Below are 17,767 nucleotides of genomic sequence, written 5' to 3'. Positions count from 1 at the left end.
TCACTCATTAACCATCCTTGTAAATTCCAAAAATATCATTGGAAAAAAGCAGAAATAAGAGGTGCAGGAACAATAATTTTAAATGTCTAGCACAAAGACATTTCTTGTAGAAACTGTATTTTTAGGAAATTACAACGAGCAAAAAAATATCTGTGCGCCAATGAGTTTTTGCCACTAAATAATCCTTTATATTTCCTAAAAATCTTTTGAAACAAGATCTGAGCCACACAGAAAACAGAGGAATACTGGACGATATTTTAAAAGTGGAGGAAAAAGAATGCACAATTCTGGGAATTCAGTTTTAGGATGTTTTTTGGGAATATGAAAATTTTTTGTGCCTAATCAACTTCGCCGAAACAATTTATCTGTGCGATTACTCTCAGTATATATCAATTGTTCTCGCCATGTCGAGGCTAAAAATTGTTGTTTAATCGGTCAATAATTTGATTAATCTATTATACTTTGAACTTTTCTATTTCTGATCAAAATTATGCCAAAAGTTTTGGTATAAGATCAACAATAACCCCCTGTAGGTAATATGTCTAAAGCTCTTTCAAGTAAAACTCAAGCAACAATTCAAGCAATAATTACTATGATTTAAAATGATGAAACGATGAAATATCGAAAACATAAACTATAAATGTATAAAATTTGTTTTCTGTATAGAGTTAGCGATATGGACTTGGAGCAAAGGTTAGAAAATGTTATTCCCCTCCTAATGTATAATAAACTAATGTGAAAGCTAGTAATTTTACATTTTTAATTCTAGACAGGGGGACGTCGAGTACTAGGTAATTCATAATAGAATCTAACTGTCAATTATACAGTGCACCACAAAATTAACACATAATTTTTTAAACTTAACAAATTACTTTCGAAAATATTTGTAAAGTGCGCTAGTGATTTACAATTGTTGCTTTATAGTTTTTAAAACTTTCATAATTTTTTAATGTTTTTATTTATAAGATAACAACAATTGTTTACAAAATATTCAAAACTGTTACACTAAGTTTCATATAAAATGCACCGCGCAGTAATAATAATAATTAAGTCTTGTAATTTTTGTAAAATTATGCTTCATAATAGAGTATTAAATGATTAGTTTCACTAAAAAAGAAAGAACGTCAACGGTATTTTTGTCACTGAGTGTCTAGATTTTCATACAATTTCTAATAAATAAAATAATATTTACATGGAAATATCATATATTTAAGGAATAAAAATGATAGGATTTTTTGGTGCGCCGTGTATTCTCTCAATTCTGCCCCTTAATGGTTCCCTTAAGTTAAATTTATTGAAAATTACGGTTATCCTTCCTTAGTAAATGTAAAATATTTTCTCTAAAATCATAAATACAAAAATACGTAAAAATTAGAAATATGCGTTAATTTGACGGCACAGTATAGTTGATGGATCCAAATTTAAAATGTTTTAATATTCAAGTAACCACTAGAAATATCTAGCTAGAATCAGACTTGTAGTTTTGATTTGAACTAGTTTATGGAAATGTTTAGGACAAGTTAGAGAAAATGTTAAAAATATCATTTCCGATTTTCATAGTGCTGAAGTAGGTTGATCGTTATCGAAATGGAAAAATATGAGCAGATTATTTCACCACTGTTTATAAGACACTTTTTCTTGATTATTATCTAAAAGATATTCTCCTTTCATGGATAAAACAGATTGTCTTTTATTTATCCATAGTGTGGCAAGTTTGACTAGGATTTCAACAATATCGTGGTTATCTTTGAACAAAGTATAAGAATGCGGTCCAAACCATGATGTTGCTACATTTTATCTCACTATGAAATGCCTAGTGTCTATTTCTAAATCAACCAGAACTTATTTATTATACGAACGATAAAACATACGAAGGATAAAATAATTTAGAGAGCAAAAAATTCAGGAAAAAATTAACTTAAAATTGGGTTGAAGAAGGCAAGAATAAAATACCAATATTTAGAGAAATATAATATTAGCTTTTAGTTTTGCAACGACACGTTTCAATGCAATTGATATCTATTTTACGTCTTAGCGCAACGTTTTCTAAATTATTCGACCTTAAATTATTTAAAAATTTTCCTTAGACATTATGGGTCTATTTATGTATTGTGAATAATATCAATTTCATTCAACTTTCAGGAGATCGCTGAAATGCCAACAAGATGGTCGTTAATAAGTATTTTTGTTCAACTATTTTTTGGACTATAAATTGTTTGAAAAATTAAGGAAGAATGCAAAATATTTAATAAGTTTGTTTACTATTCCCTTAAATGTCTATATATAGATAGATATCTGTACGTAAATAATGATATAACACGTCAGAAGATGGATAATTTTTAAGATTTTGTTCAAAGAATTATTCGAATTGAAAATATCTTGGTTACCATATAATTTTTAGAATTGCTTGCAGAATCTTCGAGAAGTGTTTTCACAATAAATAAAACGGAGGAAAACTGAGAGTGGGGAATTGGGTCAAAAAACTGTTTGAGTGATGAGCTTATATCTCAACTTGGCGCTATCGGTCACCCTTAACATCGAATGTTCACGTTCGACCTCACGAGTTCATGATTGTCGCCAGACTCAGATTTCGATAAGAATTATATTGTTTTTCTAATTATTGATGCTATTTTGAAAATTGATTGTCCTTTAAATCGCTCAATTAATTGCGTTAATTAGTATCGTTATTCATGTAATTAGTAGACTTTTAAGAACCTGATTAGGATTAATGATCCTATTTACAGTTATGTTTGCTAAAATTATAATCTGTTCAGAAATTTAATAACTTCTTTACAAAATGAAGTGCAAAACAACGTTTTTTACAATTTGAAAATTAAAAATTAACGTTAACGACCTTTTTAGTAATCTTTAAATCTTTAAATAAATAAAACGGAAACATTATTAACCCACTTTACCATATCAGACAGGTCCCAATGCCATTGAAAATATCCTTAGTGTCTTTTGTGTGTTAGTGCCTTTTGAGCCAAAACAGAAGTTCTTAGTGGCTGCCGATGCTTGATATGCTGATGCAAGTCAAGTATTGACATTTAAAGGGACGTAATTAACACTTAAATAGTGTAAAAATCACTATTCTATTTAGACATACCACCTCATGCACGAATAGGGGTTGTTGAAGTGGTAAAATTGCACTCTATTCTGAGTTTAAACTAACTGAGAATAACAATCACCTTTTACTAAGGACTCGATCCAAAACTCTTGTTAACATGACACCCAAAAAAGGTGGATGTTAAAGTACTTTCGAGTTGCACGCTATTTTGAGGTAAAACTAGCAAAGAACAATATTACCCCTTTAAGAAGGGCGAAGACACAAGCTAGTGTGAACGGTAACAATTCTCTCACTGTATTGAAAATGCTCTTTATATTGTTTTCATATTGATCTTTATTTCAAACAATTCAAAAGTAAAAAACAGAACGTCCCTTTTTACCCTAAAACCTTAAAAAAAAATTCTCTTACCTTGATTTTCTCCCATTACTCCAATCTAAGTATCATAAGAACCACCGTCATTGTCCTTCACTTGAAAACTTATTGCAAATCAGAATCCATTGCACCACCCCGTGTGCGCCTAACTATTCGGTGGCAACTTTCCTGACTCAGAGAGGGTGCTCCTTTGTTGCAAGGACCTAGCCTTACATCCTATCAGACTAGCCTCCGTTAAAGGGCTGTTTAATGCGAAAGAGCAAGATCGGGAACTTAAAATACTTAACGCTGACAGAGGAACGCGCATCCATCTCTTCATAGTTCGATTCACAAATTGACTCAAAGAGGTCTAAATTGTTGACCAGCCAAAGCTAGAAACTTTTTCTCTCCAATTGAATTATATGAATACCGAGCAGCAATTGAAATCGTTCAACTATAGAGATCTTTATTTTACAGCACTTTCAAAGACTTAAAGTATGTAGTAACACGACCAAGTATATGAATGAATAAAAGAAATGTGGCAGTTTCGCATATACAACTTTAGAAAACGTTTATCGATTTAATTGAAAACTGCAAATACTATATTGATAGGAGGTGGCAATTGGGGATCTGGAGACCTGAAAATACACTCGTAGGGACCCTCATTTTACATCACTATTGAAATCATAAAAACACGAATTAACGTGACTCCGTGTTTCAAAAATCTTAAGGGACCTTGTAGTTTCGATTGTGTAGGCTTAAATAGCCTTTTTTAAAATATTTTTCAAAAATGCGAGTCCTTATTGATTCCGGCTATCATTTGAGGTATTCTAGCTTTAAAAATGTACCTTTAGGGACCTCCATTCAACAACATATTCAAAATCGCATGACAGGTACTAAAAGGGATGTCCCAATTTTTTTTTATGTAGGCTTAAAGAGCCTTTTTCCATTTCATCGAATGGTATGTATGTCAGATACCAATTTAAAACTCACATTGATTCCCACCGCAAAACGAATCGATTTCAACTTTCTTCTACGTCGTTCTCGGGGACCAGACAAAAACTTACCTATAATACAAGAAAAACACCAATCAGAACTCTAACGTTCAATTTATATCGAAAATCCATCTTACCCCGATCATTTACTTTCATGGCCCCATCCTGGGGTTGGCACCATCCAACGGCGTCCTTCCAGTTACGACGATCTCGTTGATCTTACAAAACTTACCTGTAAATAATAGAAGCAACAATCAGAAACTATTCTATTAAAGCACAAATCCATCTTACCCCGATGTTCCATTTTCATGACCCCATCCTGGGGTAGGCACCATCCAACGATGTCTTCAATCGGAGGAACTGTCCCCCCTGCAAGGCCCTAGACCTTACATCCTACCGCACTTCCTCATTTTGAGCCATGATTGAATGTCACGGTCTAAAATGAGAGAGCACGGGTGGAGACCTCGTTCTACTTAACCTTGTGGGGGGAACGAACCTCCGACCACCTTGAACACACTGTCATCGCATAAGGGGAAAAAGTTTTTGGCGACACCCCCTACGACGCACGACACTACGCGACAGTTACGCGACACGCACTTACACTCACTAAATGTCAGTTACACGATACCCGTTTTCGATCAACCCTCTCCTGAGGTTGGCATCATCCAACGGTGTCTTTCCAATTACGACGCTCTCGTTGACCTAACAAAACTTACCTGTAATCAATAAAAATACCAATTAAACATCGTCCCTTTTAAATTAAACCACAAAGCCATTTTACCTCCATCTTTTACTTTTATGGCCCCATCCTGGGGTAGGCACCATCCAACGACGTCTTCAATCGGAGGAACTGTCCCCCTCCCGCAAGACCCTAGACCTTACATCCTATCGCACTTCCTCATTTTGACCCACGGTTGAACGTGACGGTTTAAAATGAGAGAGCACGGGTGGAGACCTCGTTCTACTGAGCCTTTTGGGGGGAACGAACCTCCGATCACCAGGGGCACACACTTTTATTACCGCATAAGGGGAAAACAGTTTTTGGCGACACGCACTTTCACTCGCTAAATGTCAATTAAACGAAACCCGTTTTCGAACAGAAAATGTCCACTACACTAGTGACATATTTCACGACTCTTTAAAACAATCGAACACCGAACTGTCCCTATTAATAGTTCTGAATTACGAGCATCTGCATTGTCTCCGCACCACCACACGGCTGAATCATCGAAGATACGAAAACATATAAACAACTTTAAAATCTGCCTTTTGCAAAGGTACCAGTCATAGACCAAGGGACAAAGGCGATCAATACATTCCGAACACTCAAGAAATGTAAAATTTGATCTAACTGAAGTACCCTTGCAACCATGCATTACAAAATTAAATAATTGTACAGTATGTTCAACATAAAGATATACTAAATGTCCAAGAGTTTCCAGGAATTATGTAGACCGTAAATGTATTGTTTACAAGATACAGAGCGTTCAATGTTTCTTTATTGCGATTTTTGGAATATAAATCGAATAACTTTTCATCGAGTTTTTGTGAAATTTGGTAGCGTTCGTTGTAGTAGTAAAGGGCTGACTTGGCCCTAATTAAATAAAAATTATTAAGTCTAGAAGCGTCAGGGATGGGAAGACGCCTTAATCACTTTCGATATTTTTTGAGACAAAGCAACTAAAAATCAAACTTTTCGTCTTTTGAATTTTCGTCGTACCTTGCTTCGTTTAAGAGATAAAAAGTAAAAACCATTTTATTACATGTCTATTTATCATGCAAAAACATATTCAAAAAATTCAAGGGTTTATTCCCTTATTCCCTAAGAATATTTTGTGCTTCGATTATTTTTTAAACGTTTTAAATAATCTTTTAAAAGATATTTGACTGTCTTGGAAACAATACGTATTTCCGGATCTATTTTTGTAGAAGCTTTTTTTCATAAAATGACTTGAGCAACCACCCCGTTCTCGATCTCCTGGTTTCATCTAGTTAGTCTTGCATCCTTATCGTTAGACTTTTCCACATTAATCGGCAGTTTAAGATGAGAGCGCAAAAGTGGAGATCTAGACATATCTAGTCTTGAGGGTGTAACGCGTCTCCACTCCCAAGAACTGATGCCGGAAAATGGTTTTGGAAATCCGAGATTCTGACCAGCCAAAGCTGAGCTGTAAATAAAACATTAATGGTCAGGACCTTTCCTTCTAATTTAAACCATAAACCCATATTACCTAGTTTTTCTACTCTCATCGGTCCGTACTGAATTTGGCAACAGCCAACGACGTGTGTCCAATTATTTCGTTCCCGTTCACCTGAAAACTTACGTCACAAATCCATCACACCATCTTGTGCATGAGATTCTCTAATTCAGAGAGAATATCCTCGTCCTGCAAGGCCCTAGCCCTACATCCTGTGAGACTTCCCCACGTTACACGGTTGTATAACGTGAGAGAGTGAGGATGGACACCTAAATATACTTATCGTTGAGGAAGGAACCCGCCTCCGTCCTCAATAGTTAGAGCCACAAATTGGCCCACCGGAGACCAAGTTGGTGGCCAGCCAAATCTGACCTGTAAATAACAAAAATTTCTATCACGACGTGTCCTTTTAATTTAAAGCATAAACCCATTTTACCTTAATTTTCTATTCTCATCGCTCAATTCCGAATGTAGTACCAATCAACGACGTATCTCTCATTACGTCGTTCTCGTTCACCTGAAAACTTACATGACAATTTCATCGCACCACTCAGTATGTCGAGCGATCCAACGAAGTCTCTCTTCACTGAGAGAGAACAGCATCCTCTTTCTGCAAGGCGCACTTGCCTTACATACTATGGGATCTCTCTCATTTTAAATAGCTGTATAACGTGAGAAAGTGAGGATGGACATCTATATACACTTAGCGTTGAGGAAGGGACGCGCCTCTGTCTTCAACAGTTTGAGCTACACATTGGCTCAGAGAGGTATTGACTCTTGACGAGTCGAAACTAGAGCCTTGTTCGATTTAATTGAATGATATAGGCCTCAAATGTTAATTGAGACTTTGCAGATTAAGGGTTGCATCTTTAGAGATCTTCATTTTACAGCACTTTCAAAGTCTTAAAGTAAGTAGTAACACGACCACGTATATGAATGAACAAAAGAGATGTGGTAGTTTCGCATATACAATCTTAGAGAACGTTTATCGATTTAATTGAAAACTGCAAATACTATATTGATAGGAGGTGGCAATTGGGGATCTGGAGACCAGAAAATACACTATTAGGGACCCTCATTTTATACCACAATTGAAATCATAAAAATACGAATTAACGTAATCCCGTGTTTCAAAAATCTTAAGGGATCTTACAGTTTCGTTTGAGTAGGCTTAAAGAGCCTTTCTAGACATAAATTAAAATTAGAGACACTTATTATTCTAGGATAGCAATTAAGATCCTCCAGTTTCAAAAATGTACCTTTAGGTACCTTCATTCAAAAACACTGTCAAAATCGCATTACAGGTACTAATGCCATCCCATACCTCAAAAACCCAGAGGGATGAAACTATTTTGCTTGTGTAGGCTTAAAAAGCCTTTCTAAATATATTTTTCAAAAATGTACCTTTAGGTACCTTCATTCAAAAACACTCAAAATCGCATTACAGGTACTAATGCCATCCCGTACCTCGAAAACCCAGAGGGATGAAACTATTTTGCTTGTGTAGGCTTAAAGAGCCTTTTTCGATTTCATTGAATGATATGTATATCAGATACCAATTTAAAACTCACATTGATTCCCACCGCAAAACGAATCGATTTCAACTTTCTTCTACGTCGTTCTCGGGGACCAGACAAAAACTTACCTATAATACAAGAAAAACACCAATCAGAACTCTAACGTTCAATTTATATCGAAAATCCATATTACCCCGATCATTTACTTTCATGGCCCCATCCTGGGGTTGGCACCATCCAACGGCGTCCTTCCAGTTACGACGATCTCGTTGATCTTACAAAACTTACCTGTAAATAATAGAAGCAACAATCAGAAACTATTCTATTAAAGCACAAATCCATCTTACCTCCATCTTTTACTTTTATGGCCCCATCCTGGGGTAGGCACCATCCAACGACGTCTTCAATCGGAGAAACTGTCCCCCTCCCGCAAGACCCTAGACCTTACATCCTATCGCACTTCCTCATTTTGACCCACGGTTGAACGTGACGGTTTAAAATGAGAGAGCACGGGTGGAGACCTCGTTCTACTGAGCCTTTTGGGGGGAACGAACCTCCGATCACCAGGGGCACACACTTTTATTACCGCATAAGGGGAAAACAGTTTTTGGCGACACGCACTTTCACTCGCTAAATGTCAATTAAACGAAACCCGTTTTCGAACAGAAAATGTCCACTACGCGACACCCACGTTCGGTCACTAATTGTCCGCTACACTAGTGACATATTTCACGACTCTTTAAAACAATCGAACACCGAACTGTCCCTATTAATAGTTCTGAATTACGAGCATCTGCATTGTCTCCGCACCACCACACGGCTGAATCATCGAAGATACGAAAACATATAAACAACTTTAAAATCTGCCTTTTGCAAAGGTACCAGTCATAGACCAAGGGACAAAGGCGATCAATACATTCCGAACACTCAAGAAATGTAAAATTTGATCTAACTGAAGTACCCTTGCAACCATGCATTACAAAATTAAATAATTGTACAGTATGTTCAACATAAAGATATACTAAATGTCCAAGAGTTTCCAGGAATTATGTAGACCGTAAATGTATTGTTTCCAAGATACAGAGCGTTCAATGTTTCTTTATTGCGATTTTTGGAATATAAATCGAATAACTTTTCATCGATTTTTTTTTTTTTTGGTGGCGTTGTTTGTAGTAGTAAGGGTCTGTCTTGGTCCTAATTAAAATAAAATTATCAAGTCCAGTGGCGTCAGTGACGAGGAACGCCTTAATCAGAATGTGTAGGCTTAAAGAGCCTTTCCAGACATAAATGAAAATTAACGACGCTTATTGTTCTGCGATAGCTTTTGAGTCCCTCCAGCTTTAAAAATGTACCTTTAGGGACCTTCATTTAACAACCCTTTCAAAATCATAAAACAAATTCCAATGTGATCTCGTATCTCAAAAACCAACAGGGTTGTCCCAATTTTGTTTGTGTAGGCTTAAAGAGCCTTTTTCGATTTCGTTGAATGATATGTATATCAGATACCAATCTAAAACTCACATTGATTCCCACCGCAAAACGAATCGATTTCAACTTTCTTCTACGTCGTTCTCGAGGACCAGACAAAAACTTACCTATAATATAAGAAAAACACCAATCAGAACTCTAACGTTCAATTTATATCAAAAATCCATCTTACCCCGATCATTTACTTTCATGGCCCCATCCTGGGGTTGGCACCATCCAACGGCGTCCTTCCAGTTACGACGATCTCGTTGATCTTACAAAACTTACCTGTAAATAATAGAAGCAACAATCAGAAACTATTCTATTAAAGCACAAATCCATCTTACCCCGATGTTCCATTTTCATGACCCCATCCTGGGGTAGGCACCATCCAACGATGTCTTCAATCGGAGGAACTGTCCCCCCTGCAAGGCCCTAGACCTTACATCCTATCGCACTTCCTCATTTTGAGCCATGATTGAATGTCACGGTCTAAAATGAGAGAGCACGGGTGGAGACCTCGTTCTACTTAACCTTGTGGGGGGAACGAACCTCCGACCACCTTGAACACACTCTGTCATCGCATAAGGGGAAAAAGTTTTTGGCGACACCCCCTACGACGCACGACACTACGCGACAGTTACGCGACACGCACTTACACTCACTAAATGTCAGTTACACGATACCCGTTTTCGGTCAACCCTCTCCTGAGGTTGGCATCATCCAACGGTGTCTTTCCAATTACGACGCTCTCGTTGACCTAACAAAACTTACCTATAATCAATAAAAATACCAATTAAACATCGTCCCTTTTAAATTAAACCACAAAGCCATCTTACCTCCATCTTTTACTTTTATGGCCCCATCCTGGGGTAGGCACCATCCAACGGCGTCTTTCCAGTTACGACGATCTCGTTGATCTTACAAAACTTACCTGTAAATAATAGAAGCAACAATCAGAAACTATTCTATTAAAGCACAAATCCATCTTACCCCGATGTTCCATTTTCATGACCCCATCCTGGGGTAGGCACCATCCAACGACGTCTTCAATCGGAGAAACTGTCCCCCTCCCGCAAGACCCTAGACCTTACATCCTATCGCACTTCCTCATTTTGACCCACGGTTGAACGTGACGGTTTAAAATGAGAGAGCACGGGTGGAGACCTCGTTCTACTTAGTCTTGTAGGGGGAACGAACCTCCGACCACCGTGAACACACTCTTTTATCGCATAAGCGGAAAAACAGTTTTTGGCGACACGCACTTTCACTCAATAAATGTCAGTTTCGCGATACCCGTTTTCGATCAACCCCCTTCTGAGGGTGGCATCATCCAACGGCGTCCTTTTCAATCAGATCGTTCTCGTTCACCTATGATATATGAACTATTTTAAATAATTTTCTGGGAAACTTGTAACTGGTTTACAATTTGCTGGAAGTTTCAACGATTTAAAGAGGGTTTTCTCGGAAAATATCTTTTCTTTTTACAAATTCGCCAAAAATCCAATCAAATAAATTCTTTAGAGGACGCCATTATTTTACCTTGTATGTACTGTCAAATCTCGATGCACAAATCGAAAACAAATAAATCCTTTTTTTGATTTAATATGTATTTTCTCGTCTTAAGGTTTACTTGCAGGCGTGTTGAGAAGAACTGCTAACCGATTTGATTTAAAATAACTGAATAATTAACAATATTTTGGAATATTAACGGTGACATCTTGTCATCTTCACCCTACACGAAAAGGAAATCAAAGCCTACTGAAACTTTATAACTAACACCTATCGAGTTCACTTGCGGCCGTTTGATGTACTAATGGAATTTATTTTAAGAAACAATTGCTATCGGGCGGTAATTCATTTTCCCGAATGATCGCCCTTATGGAACTATTACATACGGTTTGCTTCTGGGGCGTTGACAAAAGACTGCTTGCTTTTCGAATATGCCCAATCAAAACACACACGGGCTGCCACCGCTCGGCAGAGACCTCGAATTCCAAGAATCGAGATGCTGTGACATGCCGACTGTTGTGAAACGTAAACAGTCCTGGGGATTGTCGTGTTAGTTGAGGCACATGTTAATCTCATTTCCTTAAAGTATCTTTATGATTACGTAATTGTATTAGTGGCGGATTTTGAAATGGAACACGTGGGAAATATCGATGTTAGAGTGATAATAAAATTTGCTTCTTTTCCCACTGCTTTTATTTTATTATGCATTGTTGAGTTATGGATACCTAAATCCTAAAAGGTGACACCGACCTAATTAATGGCACAATTTAAATATATATTCAGATTTATTATATTTTCGTTTTACAAGGATTAACATTTAGCATGTGTGAAACTTGAGCATGGTATTGATGGCTTTAAGGTGCCTTTTTATCAGGTTACAAGGGTTACTTTTAGGTAAAGTTAATATGGAATTTTTAGTCTTGCCTAGGCTTGCTTTCCGAGTGGTATTGAGTTACAATATATGACATAAAACAAAGAGCAGGTTTTATTTCTATAACCTATTTTCATTATGCATTATCGGGTAAAAATCAACGTACTTTGTGCTGAACTATGCAAAGTAGTTCCTACTTATTGGGCCAAACTTAATCCCCATATTATTTCCACAAAAATACTATACCACATTTGCAGCTCGCCCAAGTTAACTTCATGGGTATACTCGGATAAAAAGAAAATATGTAGATTTCATAAAGAGAGAATAAAACCGCCCTTACTTTTCACTTTTGTCATGGATCGTATGTTGCTTCATACTTTTAATAATATTTTAGTGTTATCTCTTTTTCGCCGAATGTCTGCTTCGTCATTATGCGCAGTACCTGAGACGCACAAAGTAAATTTACGCGTGCTAGGTTTATACGAAAGTGAACAGTTTTCATTTTACAGAATATGAAAATTCGAATTATTTGCTCCAATTTCCCCTATAGTTCTACAGTTTGTGAGATATATAACATAAGTGATTACGCGTTATTTCTTGGGTTTACTTTCTGTTGCGAGTAGTAACCATATGTCTTTTTGAAAATTATCATAAATTCAACAAAAAAAATGTTAAAATAGGTTTCTTATTTTTTTGCTTTAATTGAGGAAAAATTGACTTCAAAAGAAAGACGACACTCCTAGTTTTGTGGAGAAATTTCGTCAATTGCGGATGAGAGCAATAATTAATAATCATACCCTGCACACAGCATGTCTGTTGCATGTTAACTTTTGCTATCTCCGGAACAGTGAGAATTATCAATTAGAAAGAAATCAGTTGAGTTTTTAGAAACTTTTAATATTCCATAAACTGTGTTAATTTTGTAAATCGTTTTTAATATTCGGGAATCGAAGATATTTCAAAATGTCTCAATTATATAGGCATATTATTTTGCGCTATACTGAACATCATGACACTGAGTCATATAGCCTGTTTGCTACAAAATTTTGGAAAATCAAAAAAGATAACTTCCTCAAATCTATTGTATAAGGCTGTAATAGATCATATTTTGTCTTGTGCAGAGTGAACCAAACGTGCAAATACGTATTGAGGGCTAGTAAAAAATAACACGATTTGGTTAAATATGCCTTATACAAAAGCTTCTTGCTTTCATGATGCAGGATGTACAAGCTATTATTTCAATTCTATAAATTGGAAATAAATCTTATAAGTTTTGACTTACACACTTGAAATTGCTCCTAGGGAAAACAAGAAAATATTTGAGTAGTTGTGCTTTATCAATTGAAACGTCTATGGATATAGACAGATTGTTTATTGTCATTACTGCTACATTGTGATTATTATTTTCAAGAATCATACAAGTCCTTAGCAAAAGAAAGTGTTGTTTTTTATTTCCTAATGAAATAAGATCAAAGGGAAAAAAGAAGAATGCTACATAAGAGTATTGAATAAGGCATCTGTTTTTCAAGATCGTCATGAAACTTCATTTGTTATCTACGCCACTCACCTGAATTCGAGCCACTGTATTTTTAGTGGTCAGCTCGAACGTTGCACTTCGACCTTCATTTTCATCTTGAGCCAGAAATCTTAAATGTGATGAACAATTATGATACAGTAGCGACGTATCTTAGAATTATCTGAAACAAAAGAACACTCTATTGTGGCAATAAATAGTTCTGGTTTATGAACATCTTGTTCGTCTCAGCGCTACCTCACAACTAAATCCATCCAAAAAACGATATCGCAATAAAAACGAACAAAAAATCTTACAATATACCTTTGCGAAGGTACTAGTCATAGGCCGAACGATGACGACGATACAATGGCTTCGAAACATTCAAAACAACTTTTACGGGCTTTTTACAATGATACAACGGATCGATCGAACCACCGTAGCGATTTGCAAAGCGAAATAATATTTGAAATATATAAATAGCCAAAAATCAAAGATATACCAGGATTCAAGAAAACACACAAACAGTGTGAAACTGATATAATTAGAGAAAATTTATCAAATTGAGCTCAGAATAATTTCAAACCCGAAACTTTGACAAAACCCTCAAAGATACCGATATCGGTTTGAAATCGTAATCTCCAGCCCTAGAAGTGATAATCAGAACTTCCCCTTCTAATTTAAACCATAAAGCTATTTTACGTTAATTTGCTTTCATCATTCTACCCTAAGTGTCGCAAAAGTCAACGACGCATCTCTAATTAAGCCATTCTCCTTCGGCGTTTCTCTTCACTCAGAGAGAGTACCCGTTTCCTCCAAGACCCGAGTCTTATATTCTATCGGACTCGTAACGTAAGCGAGCAAAGCTGGAAACCTAGATGTAGTTAGCCTTAAGGGAGCAATGGCCCTTCGTCCCGTAACAGTTCGATCCACAAATTGTTTCAAAGAAGTCTAAATTGTTGATCATACAAAGCTATATTATTTTTCAATTTAATCGAATGACATGGATCTCGAATAACAATTGAGACCTTAGATTTTGGGAACCTTCACTTCACAACACTTTAAAAGTGCAAAAATCGGTATTACCGTGTCCCCGCACTTTAAAAACCAAGAGGGATGTAGGCAACGTCAATTATGTAGACTTATATTTAGTGCCTTTTTCGATTTAATAAAATAACACATATCCCGGACACTAATTCAAAACACCAAAGTTAATATCAAAAGTCAAACACCAGGTTAAAACTGATATTAATTGTTACTGAAAAATGAATCAAACTCAGTTTTCTTTTACGTCGCTTTCGTGGACCTGCGAAAACTCTTTCTTAAAGAAGAAAAAACAATAACCAGAACCTCTTCGTTTAATTCAAATCGACAATCCGTGTTAACCCAACTTTTTACTTTTATGGCCCCATCCTGGAGTTGGCACAATCCCACGGCATCTTTCCAATTACTTCGCTTTGGTTTACCTATCAAAATTTACTTGCGAAAAACAAAAAAACAACGATGACAACCTCCCCATTCAAATTGAACCACATCTTACCCCGATATTCTACTCTCATCGCCCCATCCTATGCGTGGGATCATCCCACGGCGTCTGTCTTTGATCAGAAGAGGGCCACCCCCCTGCAAGGCCCTAGACCTTACATCTTATCGCACTTCCCCATGTTAAGCCCTAGTTTAACGTAGCGGTTTAAGATGAGAGAGTACGGGTACTTTCATTTAGTCTTGAGGAGGGGAACACAGCTTCGACCCCCAACGACACTTCACCACATAAGGGGAAAGTTTTCGAAAGCGCTTGACACTAACCGGCACTTACACGACTCGCACTTTCATTCAATAAATGTTAGCTACACTAGTGATATGTCTCATAGGTTTAAAACTTAAAAAAAAATGCTTCTAAACTCCTATATTACGAAAATCTCATTTGCCAGTGTGTTACCATAAGACTGAATCATCTATGAAATCATATCGATACGAAAACATACAAAAAATTTTACATCGTGATGTTTGGAAAGGTACAGCTGATCAGTCGAACGGCAAGAGTGTTGCAACGATTTCCAGATATAAAAAAAAAAACTTCTACAGCCTTTTTTTCTAAGCATACAACTCATCCGTCAAAAAACGGTAAAGAGCTATAAAACAAAATAATACACAGTACGTCCAATACAAAGATGTACCAGATATCAAATATTTTCCAGGAATCAGGAAAAGATTATGAAATTCATCTAATTAGTCTAACTCTCTGTCTCTCTAATGCTTCTCTGAAGTCTTTATTTAATTCAATACAATTCCCAGAATATAAAAAGGCTTCAATTTTTTGCCTATAGGTACAGCCCCTTATGACCGTAGCATTATCTTGTTTTCGTTCACGAAAAAGCTAATAACAAGTTTAAAACCATTGATATTGCAGAGACAACTGTTCAGAAACATTGATAATAATAATAATAATAATGGAGCTACAAAAGCAGTAATAAGTTTATCCCACAAAATCCTTTCCGAACTGAAACTCTTGTTCTTTTTAAAGACTGAAATTATTCTACTATTCCGAAATACATTCGTAAGCTTGACTTCTATGATACATACGTTGGATCTATAAATTTGGTTAAATATCCGAAATTCATTAATTCAATTTTTTATTTCAAAAATAAATTCATATGTGTTAAAAGTTATAGTAGTTGACTTGAAAAATTGAAAGATTTAGATTTAGACCTAACTCACACGTTGGTATATTTTGACATTACTAGTTAATTTATAAATGTTGCAGTTGATAAAACACAAATATTAAAAAAATATATATTTTTAAAAATTCACTCAATTAATCATAAACACTACTATGAAGTTTTTAACGATTTATATGAGAATGAAATATTTTCAATAGTTTCAATTTCATTTCGATTCATAAGTGAAATTTATTATGTTCCATTACAAACAAAGCGAGAAAAAATACAAAACTTGGGGACACCTGTTTTAGCTCGTTAAAGCAGCAAATAATTTTACATGGTTTTCCTTAAACAAAGAAATACTGTTGCATTACTATGTACCCTACATTTTAAATTAAAACAATATTTATTGAATAAAAGAAAGGAAAACATTTCACCAACAGCCACATCTCGTTTGTTAAAACTTATGGGTGTGAAAATATGTATTTGAATTTTAATATAGCTACATATTAGACATAACGAAAATAGTAACTGAAATTAAATTTGAAACCATAAATTCATCTTACCCTGATTTTCAACGCCCATCGCCCCATCTTGTGCCTGAGACCATCCAACGGCGTCTCTCTTTACTCAGACGAGCCCGCCCTCCCCCCTAACCGTACGGCCAGAGCCGTATAGCTATGGCGTTGCTATGCGTATCGTATCGCACTTTCTCATGTTAAATGGAAAATTATGGCAGTCTAACACAAGAAAGAGTGCCGAACCTTTTCTACAAAGCCTTGAAAGAGAAACGCGCCTCCGCACACAACTTTTTACACACCAAAATGTTGGTTTAACTTAAGCCATAGCAAATGTATTATTGGAGTAGTCGGTCGCCATTTTTAAACTTTATTTTTATTAATTTTTTGTCATTTTCAAGGCGTAAGTAAGGCTGTGAGATAAACTAAACATAGGATTGATTTCATTAATTGTCTTTTCTAGGAATGCAAGGAACTTAGCACTTTTTTTGCAAACGAACAGCGAATCCTTCAAACCATAGTAGCGATGCACGACAGATAATAATACATACATATTCAGGTATATTTGAATTTAAATATTTCTGCCTATTGCAGATATGGAGGGTTAATTTGGTACATGATAATTTTACTTCATTGTATAAACATAAAAATATCCCAAAAATAAAATCTGATCACGTCTTCTTTGAACCCCGTATCAAAAAATGGGAAACGCTTTAATTACACTACATGCTGGCATAGCGCCCACCTAAAATGATTTCATTTGATCAATCACTCATTTTAATATAAAAATTTTCCCTAGTAATATCACATTTATAAAACTAAATTTAGAAATTAAAAAACTTTTTTATACCGTACGTAGCAGGTATACAAAACCAAATTGAACGATACGGTTGGAAATACGTTCAATATTTAGAAAGACTTTAGGACAAAAAAATACCCTACGTCCAAAACTTCCAAACCGACAATAAAACCACAAAACGAGAACTAACGCACAAGGTGCGTCATATATAAAAATTCTTGTGAATCTGGCTAATTTTATATTTTTAAATTAATATAAAAAATGTTTTAAATGTTTCATTGTAGGTGACGGTAAGAGCA

At 35.8% G+C, this 17,767-nt stretch overlaps 1 long non-coding RNA gene across 1 annotated transcript; it reads right to left on the bottom strand.

Moving 5' to 3' along the window:
• Window positions 1-3,271: 3,271 nt before the first annotated feature.
• LOC136345326 (uncharacterized) lies at window positions 3,272-13,678 on the bottom strand. Its single transcript, XR_010733122.1, has 13 exons — window positions 13,546-13,678; window positions 10,589-10,966; window positions 10,435-10,529; window positions 9,943-10,369; window positions 9,789-9,883; window positions 8,476-9,723; window positions 8,322-8,416; window positions 7,048-8,256; window positions 6,645-6,983; window positions 5,195-6,581; window positions 4,705-5,129; window positions 4,551-4,645; window positions 3,272-4,485 (listed from the first exon to the last, which is right to left on the bottom strand). It is a non-coding gene; the product is annotated as an uncharacterized lncRNA (long non-coding RNA).
• Window positions 13,679-17,767: the final 4,089 nt, after the last annotated feature.

Source organism: Euwallacea fornicatus, chromosome 19 (genome assembly GCF_040115645.1).
Source record: "Euwallacea fornicatus isolate EFF26 chromosome 19, ASM4011564v1, whole genome shotgun sequence".
Taxonomy (NCBI): domain Eukaryota; kingdom Metazoa; phylum Arthropoda; class Insecta; order Coleoptera; family Curculionidae; genus Euwallacea; species Euwallacea fornicatus.
The sequence above is the reverse complement of the archived record's forward strand: the minus strand, read 5'-3'. Positions and strand labels throughout refer to the sequence as shown.